The sequence below is a fragment of the Marmota monax genome, unplaced genomic scaffold (assembly GCF_021218885.2).
Source record: "Marmota monax isolate L192 unplaced genomic scaffold, Marmota_monax_Labrador192_F-V1.1 WCK01_AAM20220418_F8-fsc00016, whole genome shotgun sequence".
NCBI lineage: Eukaryota > Metazoa > Chordata > Mammalia > Rodentia > Sciuridae > Marmota > Marmota monax.
Genome location: NW_026695209.1, coordinates 1,485,316 through 1,508,737, shown reverse-complemented (window position 1 = coordinate 1,508,737; position 23,422 = coordinate 1,485,316). Strand labels below are relative to the sequence as shown.

General features: G+C 32.5%; 1 long non-coding RNA gene across 3 annotated transcripts in view; it reads right to left on the bottom strand.

Annotated features, from left to right (window-relative positions):
- Positions 1-1,974: 1,974 nt before the first annotated feature.
- LOC124083707 (uncharacterized) overlaps positions 1,975-23,422 on the bottom strand; it is a 67,704-nt gene continuing 46,256 nt past the window's right edge. For all 3 annotated transcript variants that reach the window (XR_009225536.1, XR_009225537.1, XR_009225535.1), the window contains 2 exons: positions 9,666-22,319; positions 1,975-2,567 (listed from right to left, as the gene is read on the bottom strand). This is a non-coding gene — a long non-coding RNA (uncharacterized LOC124083707). The remainder of the gene's footprint in view (positions 2,568-9,665; positions 22,320-23,422) is intronic.

Here is a 23,422-nt window from a genome sequence, read left to right as displayed (position 1 = left end):
AATTTGAATTGGGAGATCTCAGAGGAACTACATTCCGGATAGAGAAAAATCTGTAGTATAAAGAGAGAAAAAAGATAACCAGAGAGTAAAGAAAAGTTTGGTTGGTTGGTTTCATTTCGTCTCTGGCTTAGGGTAAAAGTAAACTCATGCTCTCTCTGCCATTACTCTAAGGCAATTGAACTAAATGTTCAGTGTGTTTTTCAGAAATATTTTTTCCTACTTATTATATGAATAAACACTTTCTTTTGGAAGACATGTTAGTCTAATCTATATAAAAAATATTTTCTTCCCACGGGCTGGGGCTGTGGCTCAGTGGTAGAGTACTTGCCTCACACATATGAGGCATTAGGTTCGATCTTCAGTACCACATAAAAATAAATGAATAAATATAGATATTGTGTGCATCAACAACTAAAAAAAAGTTTAAAGAATATTTTCCATGAGAAACGATAATTACTGATATTTTGTTAATATTAATGTTGCCTAATGATGACACCTATACACAAAGATTTAATTCATTATATGTAGAAAATATATTTATTGAAAAAGTTATTATTTAAACATTTTTATAAGCAGAAATTTTGGTTAAACACTGAATATGAAGATGTTAGCAGAAACAGCTGCAATACCATGTTACCAGGAGTAACCACCTTTTCCTCTGAAGTGAATTATAAAGAGAAAAAAATGGCAAAGTAATAAGAATTTAGCATAACTTTTGGCAATAAGAAAACATACGGAATGCAGAGATAGTCATTGCATAATAATTCTTAAATACGTATTTTTTCCCGTAAAACATTCATTTTTCTTTCTTTTGCATTTATGTTAAAGAGGCAAAAAGAGGAGAAAAAAACTCATTTTAGGAATTTTTTTAAGATTTACCGGCTTCATCAGTAAAGTCAGTTCAGTGTCACTCACATATTAGGGAGGTGGTAAAGAACTTCAACTTGGAGGTTTTATTTTTCAACAAACACTAATTCTAACTATACCTCATTAATATTCCTTTCTCATTCTTTAGTGACATTTAAGCAGATTCCAAAATGCTATGGCAAATTTCAATTACTGAAATATGTACCCTTGCAAATGAATTCAATGTACAAATCAGCTTCTCTTCTCAACTGGTCTGTTGAGCTGAGACCCAGATGTCCTCCTTTGCTGGACTGAGTGAGGCAAGTCTGGCTCTGAGCTCTCTCTTTCTTGCTTTCTGCAGGCATAGTCCTCCAGCGTGCTGGAAGGGAGAGAGTTATGCAGACATAAGTGTCTGCACTTGACACTCTGCTCCTATAGCCTCTGTCTCCTCTCTGTCTCTGTTTCTCCAGCACTGACTGGTCCTTGAAACACTCCAGGTCACCAGGAAGTGGCTGATGTTTCCTTGTTGGTTCAAGAACCCTTCTAGTGGTTGGAGCTTGTTCACCCAATTCCTAAAAGTTTTTGTAACCTGTGTAGATTGTTAAAACATTCACCTTAACACTTTATGTGAGGAATAACCTCTGGAATCATGACTTTGCCATAAATTTGATATATGCTTGTATTTACTTAGGAATATTTCCATGTAGTTAGATTTCATAGTATCTACTTTTCACTGCTTCGATCTATTGCAGTAAGATTTATACAAGCTCTTAAGAACTCAAAATAAGTTTCTAAATGATTGGGTGAGTTTTGCAACTTAGGATCAACTCAGGGAACTATTTTGCAATGTGTTCTTGCATTCTTTATGAGCTCTATCTAATTTAGAACATAAATTTCAGATGAATGACTCTGCATTATCATAAGAGCTCAGGTAAAGTTATCAATGAGTATGGGTGTGTGCATATTTGTGCTTGTATACACACATGAATGAGCATGTGTGTGTGCTGGGGATGGAGATAGGAGTAGTAAATCAAGTCAAAATGAAAATATTCTGTGTAGGAATTACATGTTAGCACTCCTTTTACTCTACATATGCAAAATTGCCTACTAGAAGATGAAAATGTTAAATTCATTTAATATTTTTTATTGGTTGTTCAAAACATTACAAAGCTCTTGACATATCATATTTCATACATTAGATTCCAGTGGGTTATGAACTCCCATTTTTACCCCAATTACAGATTGCAGAATCACATCAGTTACACATCCACATTTTTACATGATGCCATATTTGTGACTGTTGTATTCTGCTACCTTTCCTATCCTCTATTATCCCCCCTCCCCTCCCATCTTCTCTCTCTACCCCATCTACTACAATTGATTTCTCTCCTTGTTTTTTTCCCCATTCCCCTCACAACCTCTTATATGTAATTTTGTGTAACAATGAGGGTCTCCTTTAATATAATGGGAAGGAAAGCAAGTCAGTCATTGTATGCAAATTCCTGATGTTTTTTCTCCATCAACAGGGACAGGTCAGCTGCAAAGTACATCCCATCTTCCCAGAGTTGTTTAAGAACTTGATCCTTAGACACACCTGTTAGTAACATGGCTTGAAGTTCTCTCCATTCTATTTCCTCTCTTTTGGATGCTATTTCATCCAGCTGCTGATAATTAGAAAAACAAAGCAGATTCCACTCATGGATGCTGATCTCTGGAGAAAACTGGGGGAACATAAAGCCAAAGAACACGGTAAGCCTTTTTGTTTTCAACCAGGAGGCACACTGCACTATATTCCTTTTGACTGTGAAACCACAGGAATGGCTGAACGTCACTAACCACAAGTGATTTTTGAGTGTGAAGGTAGGGGCAGGACATGAGAAATATATCAGTTTATAATGTATGACCTTCTATATTCTGAAAAAATTTTAAAAGCCACATGTATTTGAATCAGTACATTATAAATGCATCAGACATGTAAGATGAATAACGTATATGGCTGGGTACCAGCAGCTGAATTCTTTCCCACATTGTGCTATTTTTAGCTGAGAAGGTTTTTCAGATATTATGCAGAGATGGACATTCAATAAACAATGAAGCCCAATACAAGAATTCAAAAATGAAGCAAATTTGGCACCAGATAAACCACTTCAACTAATTATTAACTTATCATTTAATGTATTACATATAAACATATGCATATGTGTATAGAATATTCAGTGATATGCATGATGGTTTAACACTAATATTAAATGTGTTCTCAACTTATGATATTTTCCAGTTATAATGGGTATATTGAGTGGAATGCCATCATAAATCAAGGAGCACTTGCACATACAGAGTTTGAAACCATCAGCTATACTCTACTTGCCTACAGTTACTACCTAGTCATTCAAACTAGGATGGACTGATTAGGTTAAAGCTCTCACAGTCCAATCACTTTTCCTCTGAACATTCCTCCATCAACACAGGAAATTTTAGGGAACATTTAGTATTCAAACCTTAACAGTTGCATATTGAATATTTAGTTCATTTTGTATTTTTGTTTGGGGAAAAAATAATGCCACGTTCTAGCCCACACCCAAATACCACAAAACATCAGCATCAAAATCAACCTAGCAAAACACCTGCATAATATAAAATTAATGTGTTAATTAATTAATAATTAGTGTATAATTAAACCATTGGAAGTATGTTTGAGCATGTTATGCAAAACTATTTTTTGATATTGGATATTAATTAAATTCTACTTCTGTACTGTAAAAACATCTCTGAAGATGTAAATAAAAAATATGTTAAAGATAAATGTAGGTTTGGATCTTTATCAATGTATATTTCAGCCATCGATTTTCCAGAAATGATATTATTATTTAATCCTTTTCTCATCAAGAGTGAACAACTGAGACACATTGTTGCTAAAAAGATGATAATAGCTAATAATGCTGACTGCTTGTTTTTCACAGGTCTTGCTATATATACCTTGTATTTATTTTTTATAACAACTTCATGACATAAGTAATATATCAGTAGTAGCACCATTTTAAAGATGAGGACACCCAAGGAGATTATGTAGTAAAATTGTCCAAAGTCACATAGTAATTCATGGTAAAGCCTATTTGAACTCTGGTATTCTGGTTATGAAGGCCTATTTATTTAGAATTTCAGCATTTCCAACTATTGAAAGGGGAGATTCCCTCTCTATTTGTGTAGATCTGTCCTTTTAAAGTAGAGTTTAACACAGAAACATAGCTTGGCTCTAAATAGTGAGAATACAAATTTCTGATATAGGACTTTATCTTCTAAAGAATGGATCTTGTTGGCAGGAGTGATGGGGAAAGGTACTCACTGCTAGTTACACTGGTAAACTGGCAAACATGGCCATGCATGGGGTCTGCTCATGCTGTTATGCCCGAAGAGGAAAGTTCAATAAAGTCTATTTAAAAAAAAATGTTTTTAAAGTATTTGCTTAAATACTACTTATAGGGGAGAGAGAAAAAAAATGAGAAGGTAGTGTATTCTCAATTTCACTAATATGGTGAAGGTTAGGAAGGAAACTAGGATTTTATTTTGAAGTCATGTGGTCAGAGATTTCATAGGCTGATCTTCTCTCTAACTTGGATATGTCACCTCCCCACCGATGGCAAGGAGCATGTTTGGATCCAGAAAGGTCAGTTGCGGCTGCAGTACAGACCATCTAAATCAAAATCAAATCTCGCCTATGTCTAAAGCAAATACTGGACTCAGATGAAAGAACCTGTGCACCTATAAAGATCAGGGACATGACAATGTGACCCTGGGATGAGATATCATAGCCAAGGCCTTCTACAGTAGGAAGAATATAAATAAAGGAGACAAAGTGTTTACAATAGTCCTTTGAGGGAGAGAGATGATCCTTCTGCTGGCACTACATGAAACTGATTTTAATCACTGTAATAGGGGACATAGATAGATGTTTTGTGAAAGGAAAATTCTACAATAGAACATTTAGGAGGAGCGTTATTGTTTTCTGTGTCACTAGAAGACCTCATAAAAAGAAAAATCAAGTAACATGGTGTACAGACTCTGGCTAATTGCTGTTTGATGAAAGAAAAGTTGGGGGGTGGGGAAGAAGATGTCCTAGAGACGAACTATAAAATCCAAATAGTTCACTTTGCTTCAAAATTGTTTCCTGTTATAAAGCACCAAATTCAAAGGGGATATAGTTTGGTCTAGGGAAATTACACAAAATAAATAACTAAAATCCTTGAAAATTACTTTAGCCCTACTCCACAATGAATGCAAAACATTGAGTCAGTGTGAAAATAAATCTATTCCTTATATTGTTACTTTTCTTCTTGAAATTTGTCAAAATATAATGACAGTATATTATTACCCCAAAGTATTCTGTGGGTTTCAAAAGTTTTCTCTTTAAAAAAAAAAATTACATATACTGTGTCAAATGAATGTTATATAAGAACTGTAAAGAGATAAGGTAAAAAGAATAATCTAAAATTAGTTTTCACACCGATTCTAAATTTTTGAAAAAAAATACTTGTATCATTTTTAACAGATAAATAACTTACTTGCTACCTACTAATTTGCCATGATGCAAGTTTAGAAATTATTGGCTATAATTATAATTGGAGCCCTTATTAACACAGATATATAGCCTATGTCATGGTCAGAAAAATCCACAAAATGAAAATTAAAAAGAAAACAGTAAAAAAGAAAGAGGAACAGAGAGAAGGTAAATTAGATTCCAAAAGAGTGTTATATTATTAGTTGAAGTATTTATTCTTAAGTCCACTACTTCCATACAGAATCTTGTACCATGTAAATTCTCACATTAGTTGATCTCCAAATCACTAATATATTTCATTGACATTCAGAGCACAAACAACCCCGCCCAAATATGATTTCTTCTTACATGTATGTAGAATTTTGTTTTGAATGAGTTTATTTCCATGCTTTAGGTAAATGAAGAATAAGAAATGGTAAACTACTAGAGAGCAGAGAGAGAAGAAATGAAGCTCATTTTGGAAAGCAGGGAGCCCAGCCAGGGAAGGATCTGGAGGGTATGAATGAAGTTCAATTTAGATGTCTGTGCACATGGTTCTGCATTTTCTGCCAAACTTACCAATTAAAATTTTGAAGTTAAAACATGCTGAAGGGCTAGTTCTAAGAGACAAATATTAAAGTTGCTTTGGATTTTGCCTAAATCACAATCGTTCAAGTAGGTTCCAATAATCTATTTTGTTGTTTGAGGAAACAAAAATTAAATTTAAAACATAAATTAAACAGGATTTCCAAATGTTTGCACTTACATAAGACAGATTACATTTTAAGTGTTAACTATAAATGCAAAGAGCTAGAAGGAAATGCTGGTTTATTTTAGAATCTCTGCCATCCTGTTTAAGAATGGGAAGGGAAATAGATGATTCTTTGACAAAACTAAATTCTTATTCTTCTACTGTGACTGGCAGCCTGGAATTCAAAGTTGCTACAAGAATGCAATTTACCAGTTTTATTAAGAAACAGAAATCATCATGAAATTACAGGTAAACCTCTTAGAAGACAACTGAACTAATAATTACTCAGCAGTGCCTTGACGGTGATCTAAGGAATAGTGAATGCAAACCAGAGCAGAAGTGAAGAAAACTCCATTAGAGGGAGAGAAAATGAAGCAGGGATTCTCTTCTTGTCGTGTTTATAGAAGTAGCCAACATGCATATTTAAGTACAGGTACCAGAAGGTGGCTGAGAGGGGCATCTCCCTTGGAACCTACTGGAAAGGTCTAGACAGCAAACACATCTCCTCACCAGCTTATTTACTTTAGAACAAGGATGGGTGAAGGCTCTGAGAGGTATCATGGCTCTCTAGCAAATTGTTGCACATTTTTTCTTGATATTAATCAGAATGCCTTTGAGTATATTCATGATGGATTTTACAGGAAGTATCTGTCATAGCAGTCTAAAAAGATATGATTTTAAAAAATCGTTTCTAAGTAAATTAATTTATTTGAACTGCACAAGTTTGAGTCAATGATTTAGAACTAAAAGTGAGCTGTGTGCCTTATAAACATGACAATACATGAAAAGATGTGTTAAAAAGCTACTATTTTACTGTGTATGAGAAGTGTTGGTGCTAATAATGACTTCTGTGAGGAGTTATACATTATAATAACTTTTATTTTTGAGCATTTTATGCCTGGAGCTTTGAATATTTCCTTTTAAATGGATCTGCCATATCTAAAGTATCACTACTAAATAAATAATGGTATAACTTAAAAATTTCTTCGTGATACCTCTACTTGCTCATTAGAACAAAATATAAATATTTGTAAGTAAAGGAACATGTGTTATTATCTCTGCTCCTTTATTAGTCCATCAAAACTCTTATTTTAAATAGAACATTTCTCATGAGGGCATTATACGTGAAATTGCGACATCAGTATGGCTCTAATCATGCTTTTGAAATTTGTTGTACACAATTAAAGTCATATTTCATAACTGAACTTTACAAGGAATTACAAAGAAAACTGCAATTACTTTTCATACTGATAACCATAACTAGTTGACAGCTCAGGGCAAAATTTTTAAAGAATGCCAAACATAGCTCCTGGCTTCATTGGATTTAAAGTGTAACTAAGAAAAATTATGCATGCTATTCCTTTTAATATTTCTAACCAAGAAAAAATAAACAAGTTTTGAAGAATTCAATGTAGAGTACAACATGATCCATTTTAGAACACAAAAATTTACAATGAAGCTCATGTTTTCTGTGAACTGAAGGACCCAGCAGCATGCAACTGAGGAGGAGAAAGGTGGGTTCTAGAACATGTCCATGGATTGTTTTATGTAATTTACATGAACAATTTTATGATATATTTAGGTGATGACCTCTCAAGTTGCTACAATTTCAGCTATATTAAATTAAATAAAAATTTAAAAGAAGATATGCTTTTACTCATATACCATTATCTGTTAACATACAAGGAGTTATGAATTATCCCAAGCAATAGCTAGCAGACAGCCTTTAAGATATATCATTAAATACAATTTTATATTTGAAAGAAAGCGAAATTGCTCTTAGATTTCATGGTTGGAGGAAAATGGTTTTTATTTTTTATTTTGCTTTGGTTTGATTTTTTAATTTCTCCTTGGGCACTATCCAACTAAGACAGTGTTCTAAAAGTCCACTAAAACTTTATCCAAAATCATTTAATAGGTGAACTTAATGCATGCATAAGGAAGTACTTAGCTTGCAAGAAAAGAACAAATGTATTCACTGATTACTCAGGTATTTTTAATTGGGTTCCAATAGCATTATAATACACACACACACACACACACACACACACACACACACGCTGTATCACAGAAAGGCAAATGTCACTATTCAATCATTTTACCCCAAGTTTCTTGAAACATGATGAAGGAAAATGTTGCAGTAATTTCCATATTGCTATCTTTGCCTCTTAGTTTCTGCTTACTTTCTTTGCTTAGGTAATTTTATTCACCCTTCAAGCCTCAGCTCAAAACTATGTAGTTCATCTAGGGTCATTCAATGTTGCTCAAACATTGTTCCACTGCGTACTCTTATCAGGGTCCTTTTCTGACTATATGTACTTACTCATTTTTTATGTTTTCTCTGTGTGTGAAAACAGGCCCCTGTCTGATTAGCCTTTTAACTTCAGCACTGGGTCCCATGCTGGTAACTTATTAGACATCCAAAACGTTCTTATCAAGTAAATAAATTAGTGAAGCAATAAAGAAATATATAAAAGTCATATTTTATTACTGAGTCAGTTCATTAACTCCCAGATGAAAAGGGAGCATTATTTCTGGGAAACAATGTTTTCTCACTTAGGAGAAGAGACACCTAACTACTTTACCATCCCCTTAAATCACTGTCTCCATTCAGAGATGCTACCCAAACACTGTATTGTATGTGTACCCAAACACTGTATTGTATGTGTAAGGAGTTTAGACATATATATATATGGCATGTAGACATTTAGAAGAAAAATTGTGGGAAGAGGATTTTTTATTATAGTTATCCTATCATTTTCCTATGAAAATTATGTTAAACTTATACTTGTAACTGTAACTTGGTATATTGGCCTTGAAACTCACTTTTCCTTAACTGTATATCCTGCACAAATTTCTTATTAGAAATTACCTTTATTTGTATACTACTATTTTTATATATTAAGGCTGGATAATTTTTTAATTCAGATTCAGCTGTCTTTCCTTTTACTAACTTCAACTTCAGTGATTTATCTGCTTGTCTTTTTAGTTTTTGAACACACAATAAAATGACTTTCATAAGATGTAGACTCCATGATGACAGCAGTTTTGTCTGCTCTGATCAGTTTTGCATTCCCACTGCTTAGAACAGTTTCTAGCATATAATTTACTCAATAAATATTTGTTGAGTAAAAAGAAATGAATAAAAAAGAGCAAAATCATTACCGATGCTTTATTATTTTATTTTAAAGGATTTCCAAGTTTTTCAGATTGTATTACTTAGATTAGTTGATTAAAATATATGTAAAAGTCATGGTTTCTGTATCTTTTAGCTATTAAAATATTTCTGATCAGTGCTAATTACCTTTATACCAATCTTAGTTGAGCATTTAGAACTTCTCTATTTAACAAGTAGATTACAAACCGTTCAAGACATATGAAATCTATAAACGATGGTGCAGCAAAAACTCATCTACAAGTGTGGTTTGGACCTGGTGTGTCCTCAAGAGCTCATGTGTTGAAGGCTCAGTCCCCAATGCAGTAATGGTCACAGCTGGGGATTTTAGGAAATGAGTGGGTAATGCAGACACTAACCTTATTGGTCAATTCTATTTGCTGGAGTGATGATTTGAATAGACTGCTGGAAAGTGGTGGAAACTGTAGACAGGTGGACATGGTTGGAGGAAGCAGGTCACTGGGGGTGTGCCCTCTGGTATTACATCTTGTCCCTTTCTTTCTTTCTCTTAGCTGCCATAAGCTGAACAGCGTTCTTTCTTCAGCCATGCCCTTCCAGCTGTTCTGCTTCATCTCAGGCCCAAGGCAACGGATCTTGCTGACCATGGACTGAAACTGTGAGCTGAAATAAATCTTTCCTCCTTTAAGTTGTTTATATCAGGTATTTTGATCACAGTGATGAAAAGCTGATTAAAATATCTACCTGCTGAGTTTATTTGAAATATTTTATTCTAATACATTACAGAGTTCTGTGTAGTCTCTTCACATCAGTTTTCTCAACATTACACACATTATGTTGAATCTGGCAATTTTCACATTTATAAATTTCTTTACCACTGTGATATGGTCATATTTCCTTTCAATATATAATATTGCTTAGAGTTAGGGTCCCAATGTATCATCTATATTACAGAAGGAACAGCAGAATATGTGCATTATAATTAAAAATCCAAATTCTCAGACCTCATGTCAAGATATACCAAATAGAAATTTGGATTAGAGCCCATCATTATCATAACTGTAATGTATGCTGAAGTTTAAAAACTGCTGATTTGTAACAATACTTTTTAGTCTAGGTAACATCAAAGCCCACATTCCAACAGGAATAGCATCCATTCTTAGAGTTATGGTGGAAAAACTTAAGCCACCATTTGAATTATATCTCCATTTACTTGAAATGAGGTGACAATGAATTTCTCTGAAGGAACTCTTTGACCAACCTTTCTCATTGAAATAAAGATGACACTCCATTTCCATTTGTATTTTTTTAAAGTTTCATTATTTTTTTTATATAAAGAATTGATACCAAGCAAATTCCCAGGGTATGTTATAATTAGCAAACATTTGGCCATTTTATAAAGGAGGCAAAGAACCCAGACGTTCCCCACACTCACTTTTTCCCTTGCTGGTTGTATGCTTCATGTTCCTCTCAAGTTAGAAATAGGGAGGGATGGAATTGCCTGCTTTGTATCAGAGGAATTGTTTTTATGATTCTGTCCTTCTGATGTTTTACATTCTCTGTGGGGACAGAAAATTATAAGAACCCAAAACTGTTATTTTCAAGATTCATTCATTTATGGTTTATTGTAGGATAAACACATCCCTTTGAATGAAAAAAATCTGTATAAATGTTAAACCAGGCTCTTTTCTATATTGATGTTGCTAAGTATTTTTAAGTTTGTATATGCCTTTGCATAAATTAAATCATTTATAGATATTGTACCTATTCTAAATTATTGCGTGGCACAATATATACATTCATTATTCTAAACCTAGCAATTTTCATGACCATTCATCACTTTATAGCCATAAATATAAATAGATTATGAAAGTATTCAAATCAAAACAGAAGAAAACATTTACTTACACTTGTGTGCAATCTGAGGAGACATTGTAAGCCAAATGAATTTAGAAGGCACATTAGCATCATCTGAATTCTGGAATGTGACATACACCTGCTCTCATTCATGCAAAGCTTTCTTGTGGGAGGTATAAGCTGTCTCTATTTTATCTGTCAATAAGCACATTTTAGATGCATAATCCTGCACTCTGCACACTGCTTAGGAAGAATACGTACAGTGAGTTGAAGATCACTTAACATGCTAATTTCCATCATTTTTCTGAAACTTAATTTGAGTTTCCATGATTCTACACAGAATCAAAACATTAAAGATGATACTAAGTTCCAACATCAGCAACATTTATAGATAAGAGTGGGTTGGAGGTAGGCTTTGTTTTGCCCAGCTTATATTATGAAGATAATTATGCAGTCATGTATATACTTCTAATTTCCTTTCTATCAAAATGATCATACTCATGGCAATTAGAATGGAAAAAACAGACGCAATCTTTTGCCTGAAAGTATACATTTTTATATGTTGTGGTTTGACCTTGATCCAGCCAGGATGCTAATCATGCTTTGGGGGGATAACATGGCTATCATGGGAAAGAAAGAGAAAAAAGAACAAACAATGATCTGTAGATACCTAGCACTGTCTTAACAAAATCAATTATTATATTTCTAGAAATTTCAAGTACTGACTGTTAAGTGCATCCTTTAAAAAATCAGTTATATAAACTTAAAATTAATGAATTATATTTTTAAGGCTTAATAAATACTCATCATTCCTATTCATTTTTTATGTATTCCAGGTTTAGCTTTGCTCTTGAGGCTTTATGTATAGTGTGTGCTATGCAACTTTTTTGTATTCTGCATTCAGCAATATATTGGTGAATTGAAAATGGTCATGTTAGGGAAATATACATCACCATAATCATCAGATGCAACCAATTAGGACTTTCCCAATATCCATCTCCAATTCCCATACTCCTCCCCCACCCCCACCTCCCACACACCAGAAAGACTAATGTTTAGCATTTGCCAGCATATTACTGCAAAGGATCAAAGATTAGGACAAATTTTCTGGAAATTCTTGATGAAGTCTAAACTCAGAAGAAGTTGGGCCTTCTCTCCAGAATAATGAGAATGCCACTAATGTTTTTCTCAGTGACTTCCAAGGGACAGTCTAACCACTTGGATTTATTTAGTTAAAAATAATTGCAAGTATTTTGCCAATAGCACTATATACACACTTAAATCTCTCTCTCTCTCTCTCTCTCTCTCTCTCTCTCTCTCTCTCTCTCTCTCTCCCTCATCTCTATCTCTCTCTCTCTCTTTTGCCAATTTCAGTTCTCTTCCTCCTGCCAGAGGTAGTTACCTCCCTAAATTTAAGTTCACAATTGCAATTTTTGTAATTTTATGCACTACATAAATCTGTAATACAAAGCACTGTACTTTATTGTAGTGGTAAAGTTTATTTGCATTGTTATTTTCTTTTTACTTGACATTTTTGATATAATTTATCAATTTGGTTCATGAGCCTCTATTCAAATATAGTGAAAAATCTGCTAAATTTCAGTGGCCTACTGTATGAAAAATACTAAAATGTGTCAATCCGATCATTAGTTGGCAGTTACTTTAGTAATTTTTAATCTTGCATTATATGAAAATGTGTAATAAGAAAAATATTTGCTTATATCTTACAAAAAAGTTCAATAGATTCACCAGGTTGTATATGCTTACACACACACACACACACACGCACACGCACACACACGGAGACAAGTAATTTTTTGACTTCCAGGGTGTGTGGAGCCTTTCTTTTATTTATACTGCTGGACTGCCTTCTTCTTTGTTGATAGCAGTATATACTCCCATCAGGCATGTGGTAGATTTTTTGCTTTCCCACATTTATATCTTCCTCTGACACAATTCCATTTTTAAATTTTAAGAAATGCTTTCTCCTATTTGTATAGTGGCATCTTCCTGATTATCTGTGAATTGACCTTTTTTTTTTTCCTCTCCTATGCTAAATGAGATTTTTTTTTTCTTTAGTGAATTATCTGTTCTTTTTTGGTGAAAACACAAAGGGTGAAATTGTCAAGTCAGGATCATTTGGATTATGTTTTTTTTTTTTTTTTTTTTTTTAATATCAAGCTTCCTGGGTAACTATGGGGATCTAAGTAAACAAAAGCCTCCAGGACTGCAGGGAGTGTTCTGGGGCATGTCGGATTGCTGCCTAAACCTTTCCTTTTCTCCTCATTCTATTCTGCCCCAGATTATCAATGTAGTTTCTAAGTGTAAAGAACCAGAGTAAAATGTTTTACATTTTTTATATGTTAAAATATTATATAATTAAGTTACTGTAATAAAATAATGTCATCCTTATTAAATATAGGAAAATATAAATATTCAGGAAGAAAATAAATATCCCTCAACTTTTCCTCCACCTTTAAATGTTGCTTTAATTCTCACAGATTAATGATTTGATATGAATTTTCCCAAATTCTTTCATTACAAATATTTAGTGAATGAACAGATTAAAAATTTACTAAAATTTATTGTTTAAACATATTAAATCAATATCTAATATTTTTAATTTGAATGAGTTGTTAGGTCAACATCGTTTGGCAGAAATTAAACATCTTCTATATGAATGATTCTATTGTTAAATATCTTTACATTTTTGTGTATATGTGCTTTCAAGTGTTTTAGTTTAAGCTGTATTAAAATATTCATCATGAACTGAGTGAAATAATGAGTTTGGTTTAACTGGTAAATTGCTCTATTACTGCTTAAGACAGACCATTTCTGTTCTTTGCATTAAGGCTCACGTTGCTAAGTAGAAAGGAGCTCACTTAAATGGTCTGTGTTAAGTAACCAACTGTTTTAAAGGCCTTATTGAAGTTATTATATAAAAGTTAATTCAAATTGACTATGTTTCTTGGCAAAAATGGAATATAAAATAAGCAGCACAGATGCATGTAGAATGAGAGAATTTTGATAACTTAAAATTTAATAGATTCATCTTGGAGCTAATTAGTTCTCCTTAAATTCTGCTTAGTATAGTAGCCGCTGTCAGGCAGAAATTTCTTGGCTCCATAAACCAGACATTCTAGATTAGTTGATGATGATAAAATGACTTTCAGTCCTAAAAGATTACTTACATTATTATACTTGTATGTATTATACATAATAGATTTAAGAAATATAATATGCATTGAAAATTATCCTACAGAATAAATATGTTGGCAATGAAATATACTAAAACAGAAGTTTAAAGCACAATTTTGTGAAAAGTAGGTTAGTTTTCAGGGACTATAACTTAACATTTGATGTTAAAACATCATTCATCAAGTATAGGTTAAGATTTGGGAAAGAATAACATGTTTCAAAAATTATTTTTCATCAAAGCCTATTATTAACTTATATTTTTAAAAGCTTTATGCAATTAAAATGGGAAGATTATAATCTTTATTATTGTTCATTAAATACTCTACTCCTGGGAACTGGAAACAGTAGTAGATACCTGAATCCCAGCAACTCGGGAGGCCAAAGCAGGAGAATCACAAGTTTAAGGCCAACCTCAGCAACTTAAAAAGAACTTGTCTTAAATTTTTTTTAAAAAATGAAAAATAAAAAGGACTGAAGATGTTGCTGTATAATAAAGCACTCTTAGATCAATCCCTAACATCAAAAATAAATATAAAACTAAAAATCAATCAATCCTGAACTTAAAGAACTTTGAACAAGCTGTGTACTTCTCAAAGAAAGAATAAATATTGACAAGAATATAAAATAGCCAGGAAACAATGCCTTATCTTTACATATGGTACAAAGTATCCAAAACACTTGAATGATTTGTGCTTTTATTAATACTTACCAGTTATTGAACACATACATACCCATGTTTAGTTCATATGTGAAAATACAACTTCATAACTTTGAAAATGGCAGGTAAATTGAGGAAAGATGTTGCTACCAATAAAGGTGTTTAATCAAACTGAAATCTGAGGTTTCTTTGAAAATTAAATATGAAAGTATATCAATGATTTCTATCTAAAATTAGCTGCATAAATATGAGAGGATACTGAGAGTAAAATCTATAGTTTGATTGAAAAAGCAAGGAATTTGAGATCATAAGAACCAATTCTGTTTTTCTCTATATATAGGCATGTAATTCCTGGCAGACTATATTGCTCAATCTGCAATTTTACTTGCAACACAATAGCTATGTTTCTATGCAAGGTGAATATGTTGGAAATAATAACGAAAAAAGTTTATAACTACAGTTAAAGAGCTTCTTGATCATACCATAGAAAGGCTCTCATAAATGTCAATTGAAAGGAGAACTTCAGTTGAAAAATGCAATATACCACTTCTGGGTGACATTCTCCTTCATGGTTTAAGAACTTCTCCCAAAGCTAATAATGATGATGCACTCTTAGTCTACCATTATTTATACTTAAAAGTTATTGTGTGAGTATATACTTATTAAAATAAGTCTTCTCTGGTGATATTATTTATTTTTACTTCTATGGGCTTGATCTCATGAAATTCATATTAAGGAAAGGGGAGTGTAGAACAAAAGTTTGAAAATTGTTACATCAATTTTGCTGCCTGAGAGAAATAAGAACAAATCTGACGGAGAACACCTAATTTATTCCTAATTTAAAAATTAAGTTTTTATATCCATTCAAGTGATATTAATCCAAGTAAAGCCTGATTGATTAAATTCATAGTTTGAAATACTTCAAAGAAGTTCATTAATGGATTTTATAAGCAGGTTTCTGCATGCCAAGTAATAATAATTTTATTAGTTATCCCTATAAAATATGAAGGTTTTTTTTTTTCAGTGTTATTAGACCACACAATATTTAGTCATGGCTTTTACAAAACCTTTCAAATTACCTTGCTGCAGTAGACCCTACACTGGGCCTACACTTTGAAGACCACTCCATCTAGTCCAAATATAATCACCATCCTAGTATTATGTACTTCATGGTCTAGAGCTTATACTAAATTCATTCATTTACAAAGGAATTCAATTTGTAGCTATTTAGTAAGTCCAAAATAAAACACTGGTGTAGCAATTAGAACTTCATTTTCAAGTTCATGTATATCTGATTTCCAACAAATACTACTCACTGTTGCTTTGCTCTAATTGCCTTGATAGCAATCTCCATGTTACTATTTCAGGAAAATAGAAGCATCTGTTATCTCCTTGAACCTAATTTACCTCTTTAGAATGTGCTAGCTAGCTTGTTGTGTAGTAAACTAGATAGTATATTAAGTCACATAGATGTTAGATGCAGGGAGTGATAAAGCCAAACCTTTGGTTGTAAATTTATTCTACCTCCAGCTAAAGACTTCCTATGGTTTTGATTAAATCCCCCCAGTTGGAATCCATTTGTACCCAAACCAAACATATCCTAAGAAAATAGTTGAAACTGAGACCAGGTCTAAAAGCAGACACATTGTTAAAATTGAATTTATGGTGAATGATAACTTGCAGACAATTTACCTTAAGAAAAATGGTCAGGAAAGTAATCTCTCTCATTTAATTACTATTTAAGAATCTTAAAATGCTGCTCATGCTGAAAACATTGGAAAATTTAAAAGAATATTTTAAATTAGCTTATTAACAATTTTTTTAAAAATAACTATTTATTATATTCATATTCATCTTTAAAACTGTGTTGGCTTATATTTTAAAACATTTGAAAATCGCAAATTTATTGGTTTTTTTAAATTTTTTCCATAACTTTTATTTATTTATTTATTTTTATTTCTTGCATACATGACAATAATGGAATGCATTACATTCATAATTATCCATCCACAGCACAATTTTTCATAACTCTGTATATAAAGTATGTTCATGCCAAATTGTCATTATACATGAGCTCGCTCTCTCTTTTTTTGCATTACAATTGTATTAAGAATTGTAAGCAAATTTATTGTAACAGCAGCTACTATTTACAGAACATCACCATGTATTGAAAGTCAGTTGAATTTTGAGGAATGTTTTATTTCATTTAATTCTTACAACCCACCATGTCGAGTACTGATCCTCTCATATTACAGATGAGAAATCTGCATAAGTTGGTGAAAAATGCCAAAAGACATGCTAATAAAAAAGAGAAGTGTGTGTAAAGACATCCAAGATGAGCAAATTACTGGATTTTTAGTATTGCCTTATCCCTTGGTTCAAAGATATAAAGTGAAGAGCCTGGTGTGGTAGTGCACACCTGTTATCCCAGTGATTCTGGAACCTGAGGGATGAGGATCTCAAATTCAATACCAAGCACAGCAACCTAGCAAGACCCTGACTCAAAATAAAAAAAAAAAATAAAAGAACTGAGATTATAACTCAGTGATAAAGCACCTGAGAGTGTTCAATCCGTAGTTCTTATGAAAAAAAAAAGAAAGAAAGAAAAAGAAAAAAAGAAATCTGCAGAATAAAGTATATTTCCATACACAAGGTATGCTATTTTTTTAGTTTGATATAAAGGAAAAGGAGACCTCATTTTTTTGTAACCTTTTTTCTTTGGAATTTAATTTATGCAAGATTACATAATTTCATAGTCAATATCATGATATTAATTCATTTTTAATGTTTTTTAACATTTCTCTTTAAAAGCCAAGGATGCAGTATGTAATTGATAATTTAAAGCATTAATTTTAACACATTAAAATTATGGAATCTCAAGTAATAGATAAATAACAGAGGATTTTGAAAAATCTCTGATTGTAATTTTTTAATGAAGAAGATTAAGTTTTGGAGAATATAACCTTTTATTTAATTCCTTGCCAATTGAATTATGTGAGGCCCTAGTAAGAAAATATTGTTTTCATTGAAAGCAAAATCATTTTTTTAAATATTATGCTCACTAATAATTTCATCACCAATTATTTAAAAAAAAAAAGAAGGGGACTCTTAAAGACCACCATTATCTAAAAGGCATGGCCAAATAAAAATAAGTTTTTCTTTAAAAAAGTATTTTCCTATGCTCAGACATGGAAACAATTAAGACACAAAGATAATAAAATAAAACACAAGGAAGAAATGAATGAACTCTCTGAAATGGTAGGAAGCAGGGAATAAAAAATTAGCTCTTTGATGGCAGAGGAATTTCAACAGGATCCCTGAGGACCATCACATCTTTCAATAGCATTTTCTCCCAGTTAGGCTTTGGTTTCCTAGCAAGCACTCAGATGATGCTAGTGTTGATAGATTGCATCATACTCTCAATAGCAAGAGTATAGGCATCACCTAAAAATAATAATTCACATAGATCTCTTTCAGATTGAAAAGTTAATGATGGTGAATGCTAAGCAAAAAACAAAACAAACAAACAAAAGAGAAAAACTTTAAATATAAACTTTTAAAAAATTTTTCTATAGTCTTCAAACCCTGATATAATTATTCATATCTGTGGGTATTTACTTTCAGTTATTTTTGTTTGAACAGTTATCTGATAGCTACCGGCTTCTACATTTAACTTTGTTGACTATTTGCATTTTCTTCTTTTTAATGTTTTTTCATAGAATACCTTAAGGCCTTTGGAATATACTGCCATTCAATCATTCAACAACATAGTTGCCCAGTTTCTACACAGTGTCATATTTGGATTCCTTCCAGTGTCTAATTACTATACATACTACATGCATAAATAATTTTCACAATTCTAAATATCTTCTTATAATAGATTTCATAAAAATTGAAACATTCTGTCAAAGGAGATGAACATAGCAACACTCTTGAGTCAAACTGCATTCACAATAACTATCTCCCAATTATTACTTTTAGAACAGTGACTTTTATATATGAAAACTAGTTTTTTTTATTTATTTTATTAACTAACTTTTATCCATTTCCATTACTACTGTTCAGAGAATCCTATTCCCATCCTCTAATATTTTTTCTTTTTAATTCAATAATGTATGTTTCTTACATATTTTATATTTATCTATCTTTTAAGTTTTGTTCTTTTAATGCAGGAAGTTTTTTTCCCTCATTTTCTTACATTGTTTTATATGTAGAAAGTCATTGCAAACCAAAAGCTTGTATTGTCTCTTAGATTCTTTCAGTTCCAGTTGTTTTAAATGTCACACAAAGTAATCTGACCATAATTTTTATTGTTAGTGTGTGGTTCCAATCTCATATTATTTTATTTCCTAGGTAATTTTTCAAACACATTTTGTTTAAATGTCTGACTCATGGGCTTTTATGATTTTTAAAAATCATATGCTAAGAATTTAGAAAGGTAGAAATTGTCTTTGGGCTTTCTGATGTCTTTCACAATACATCTATAAATTACTGAGAAGCTAGGGCACATTTAATTATGTGTGCAAGGTCTTGAGGTGCACTTTTTTCTTATTCAAACATTTATTCATGATGTTCTCAACTTTTTCAATAACTGTTCATCCTTCCAGATGAATAGCTGTATCATGTTAAGATAAAATATGTTTCCTCAGAACTGTGATTGGTAATATTTATATGTCATATCACTTTTCTACTGCTGTGTAATTAATTACTACAAACTGGGTCACTCATAGTTCTCTAGGTCAGAAGTTTAGCACAGTGTGGTTAGGATCCCTGTTCAGACTAAAGTCAGTGTCACAGCTGGCTGAGCTTTCTTTTGGCCTGAGGAATTCTTTCCCAAGCTCAATTCTGTTCTTGGCAATATCAGTTCCTTACAGCTACCATACTAAAGTCCTCATTTTTCTTGTGGAATGCCTACGATTATGGTGTAATTTAATCTAGAAGGTTAGACATTTTAACAATATTTGAACCTCCAATAAGTAGTTGTTATGGTTTGAATATGAGGTGTCCCCCAAAGTTCATGTGTGAGACAATGCAGTAATGTTTGGAGGTGAAATGACTACTTATGAGAGCTGTAACCTAACCAGTGGGTTAATCTATTTGATGGATTAATAATTTGAATAGACTAATAGGTCATAATTGTAGGCAGGTAGGTGTGGGCTAGAGGACTGTGGGGCATTCCAGTGGGAATTATATTATTCCTGGATCCTTGCACTCAAATTCTCTCTGCTAAGACTGTCATAATTGAGCAGCTTTCTTCCATGTTATGTTTTCACTATTATGTTCTGCATCACCATGGCCCAGGACTAGAAAGTATGTCATCTATGGACTGAACCTCTGAAACTATGAGCTCAAAATAAACTTTTTCTCATCTAAGTTATCAGGTATACTGGTCACAGCTACACAAACCTAAGTAACTTAATAGTTTAAACAAAAATATCTTAATTTATACAAAATTACACACACACATATATATATTCACACACACATATATATGCATATATATATATATATATATATATATATATATATATATATCCATAATGGTTATAAATATTTTTGTATGAGTTTTTTATATGTTCCATTATGATTTGGATATGAGGTATTCCTAAAAAGTTCCTGTTAATGCAGAAATATTCAGAGGTAAAATGATTAGATTATTCAACCTGTAACCTTAGTCCTACCTAATTTGAATGGACTAATTGGGTGGCAACTAGGGTCAAGAGGGCTGTGACTAGAAAATGCAGCTCAATGGGATCGAACCTTAGAAGGGTACATCTTACTTGTGGTTCTTGCCCTTCCCTCTGCTTCCTAACCCTACAATAAGCTAAACATCTTTCCTCTGCTGGGCCCTTCCACCATTATGCACTGCCTGGCCTTGGGCCCAGAGCAATGGAGTCAGCCATCTAGGAACTGAGACCTCTGAAACAATGAGCCCCAAATAATCTTTTCCTCCTCTAATTTGTATTATGGTCACAGAAACAAAAAAGCTGACTAAAACATGTACTACAACATTTGTTTATTTTATTCATTTGATTTATGTATAGATATTTTCTTCTTAATGCATCGCTTGTATATAGGAAACTGTATACCTGATACAGTAACCCTGATAACTTAGATGAGAAAAACTTTACAGCATTTTCTGTATCTACTTTTAGTCTCCTACTTTCTAATTTATCTCTTGGTAATTCTTATTGCTTTTATTTAGCTCTCTTGAGTTTTCTAATAAAAACATTTAATCAAAATTATTCTCATGTAATGATCTTGCAATACTTAAAATCTTATTAGTTAAAACACTTCTTCATTCATTTTTAAGAAATTTCCGTCGGAAATTTTTTACCATTTCATAATTGCATTTGTCAATAGTTGTTCATTTCATGATTTTTTTTTTGGTACTGGGGATTACACCAGTATATTACACATGCTAGCAAGTGTTCCACCACTAAGATAAACCCCTAGCCCTTATGAATTCATTCTTTGTTATAGGGGCACAGTACTGGGAATTGAACTCAGGGATACTCCAAGACTAAATCACATCCCCAGCCGTATTCTGTATTTTATTAGAGACAGGGTTGCACCAAGTTCCTTAGCAGCCTTACTCTTGCTGAGGCTGGCATTGAACTAAAGATCCTCCTGCCTCAGGCTCCCAAGCTGCCAGGATTATAGTCATGCAGCACCACACCTGATATGAGTTCATCCCTAATAGTAATTTAAAAACAATTTTCTAGTTTTATTTTAATTAATTTTATTTTGCTTTGCTTTTCAGTCAAAACAAGCATTGAAATTTTATTTATTTATTTATTTATGTATGTTTTACTTTGGGCATCTTAAAATGATCCTATAGATTGTTTTTTTTTTAAGTACATTTTATTTTATTTTGTCATATGATCCTATTTTAGTAATTTTTTTTTCTCATCCAGATGGAATTGAGGCAGAGAAAAATAAAGTCATTTTATAGACACTCAAACTCCCCAAATGTTAAGCATCCATTTTTACATACTTTATTCACAAAGTTGACTATTCAAAGTTCTAGTTATAAGGAGGATGTGTTTTAAGATTGGTTATGTACTCTGATTTTTGTTCAGATGCTAATATTCTTATGTGTTCATTGGGGATTATTGCTTTTTCAACTCATCAAGCACATACTGCTTTGTGATTTTTGCCCATTCATCAGGGATTTGACCTCTATTTGCAAATTTTAGCTGATATTTTTCTTCCAGCTTTGTTCTGAAGTGACAGACAAACCATTTCCAGTATGGCTGGGTGGATGAATCTGGGGTGATGTTCCATGTGGCAAAATTCCTTCCAGCCTTCTGATAGTTCTTATAAGGAATATTACAATCATCTGTCAAAGCAAACAAACGATCACTTGCAACTAAACTAGAACAGCAATCAATGACAAAGTGGTCTGTTCTATACCAGTTAGATCCATTGACAGCCCGAGGACGATGGAATGGAACACTGTGGTCTCCATCATGTTTAGGAATTGTGTATTTATAATTATTAATGTGTTATAGTAGTAAGTGACCTGCTATCTTCAATAAAAATTTCAGGTGTAATTTATGTACAAAATGAATGTTTTAGATATAAGTTCTGATTCGGCTTGATGGATGCATGTATTCTTTTACCTACTAAGCCTTGAGCCTTTGAATTTACTCCTCACTGTCATTTCCAGCACTAGTCTATTTTAAAATGTCATACAAAGGGAATCAGACTGAATGAATCCTCTTGGAGATATCTTCCTTCAGTCAGCATAATGCTAACAAAATTTATCCATGTCATTACATGCTTTAGTAGTTCTTTATTAATAAGAAGCATTACTCTGTGATCTGATTTTTAACTCTACAGTTGATAAACATAGGGTTACATGTACTCTTTCAGTTTTTGAGTGAAACTATGAACTATGAAAGCTATGAACCTTTTTATTCAAGTCTTTTGGTAGAGTCATAGAGTCACAGGGCATGCATATGTTTAACTTTATAAGAAATAGATACATCTTTCAAAAATAGTTTATATTTCACCCTTCCTCAAGCTATACATGGAAGTTCCTGTTGCTCCACATCCTAGTCAATACTTGGAATTCTTTGTCATTTTGGCTTCAGACATTCAAACAGGCATAGAATGGCAGGACAAGTTGCTTTGTGATTATGAGACAGGAGCATCTTCAGGAAACTTCATAAGGACAAGGAAGAATGTCTAGAGAAGACCCAGACTGAAATAAAGTCATCTACTAGAAGATGAGTATTCCTTAGCAATAATGGTTAACTCTTCAAATGTTTTGTCAAATTTGTTTTCCTAGCATTTTGATTACAATTTTGCAGATTGGGTCTTTGGGTCATGTTTTGTTTGCATGTGTCTGTATGTGGTTTTGTGTATTTAGACTTAGGATAACCTCAAAAATGAATTTAATGACTTTCAATCTTTTCTTCAGAAACATCTTTCTTACTA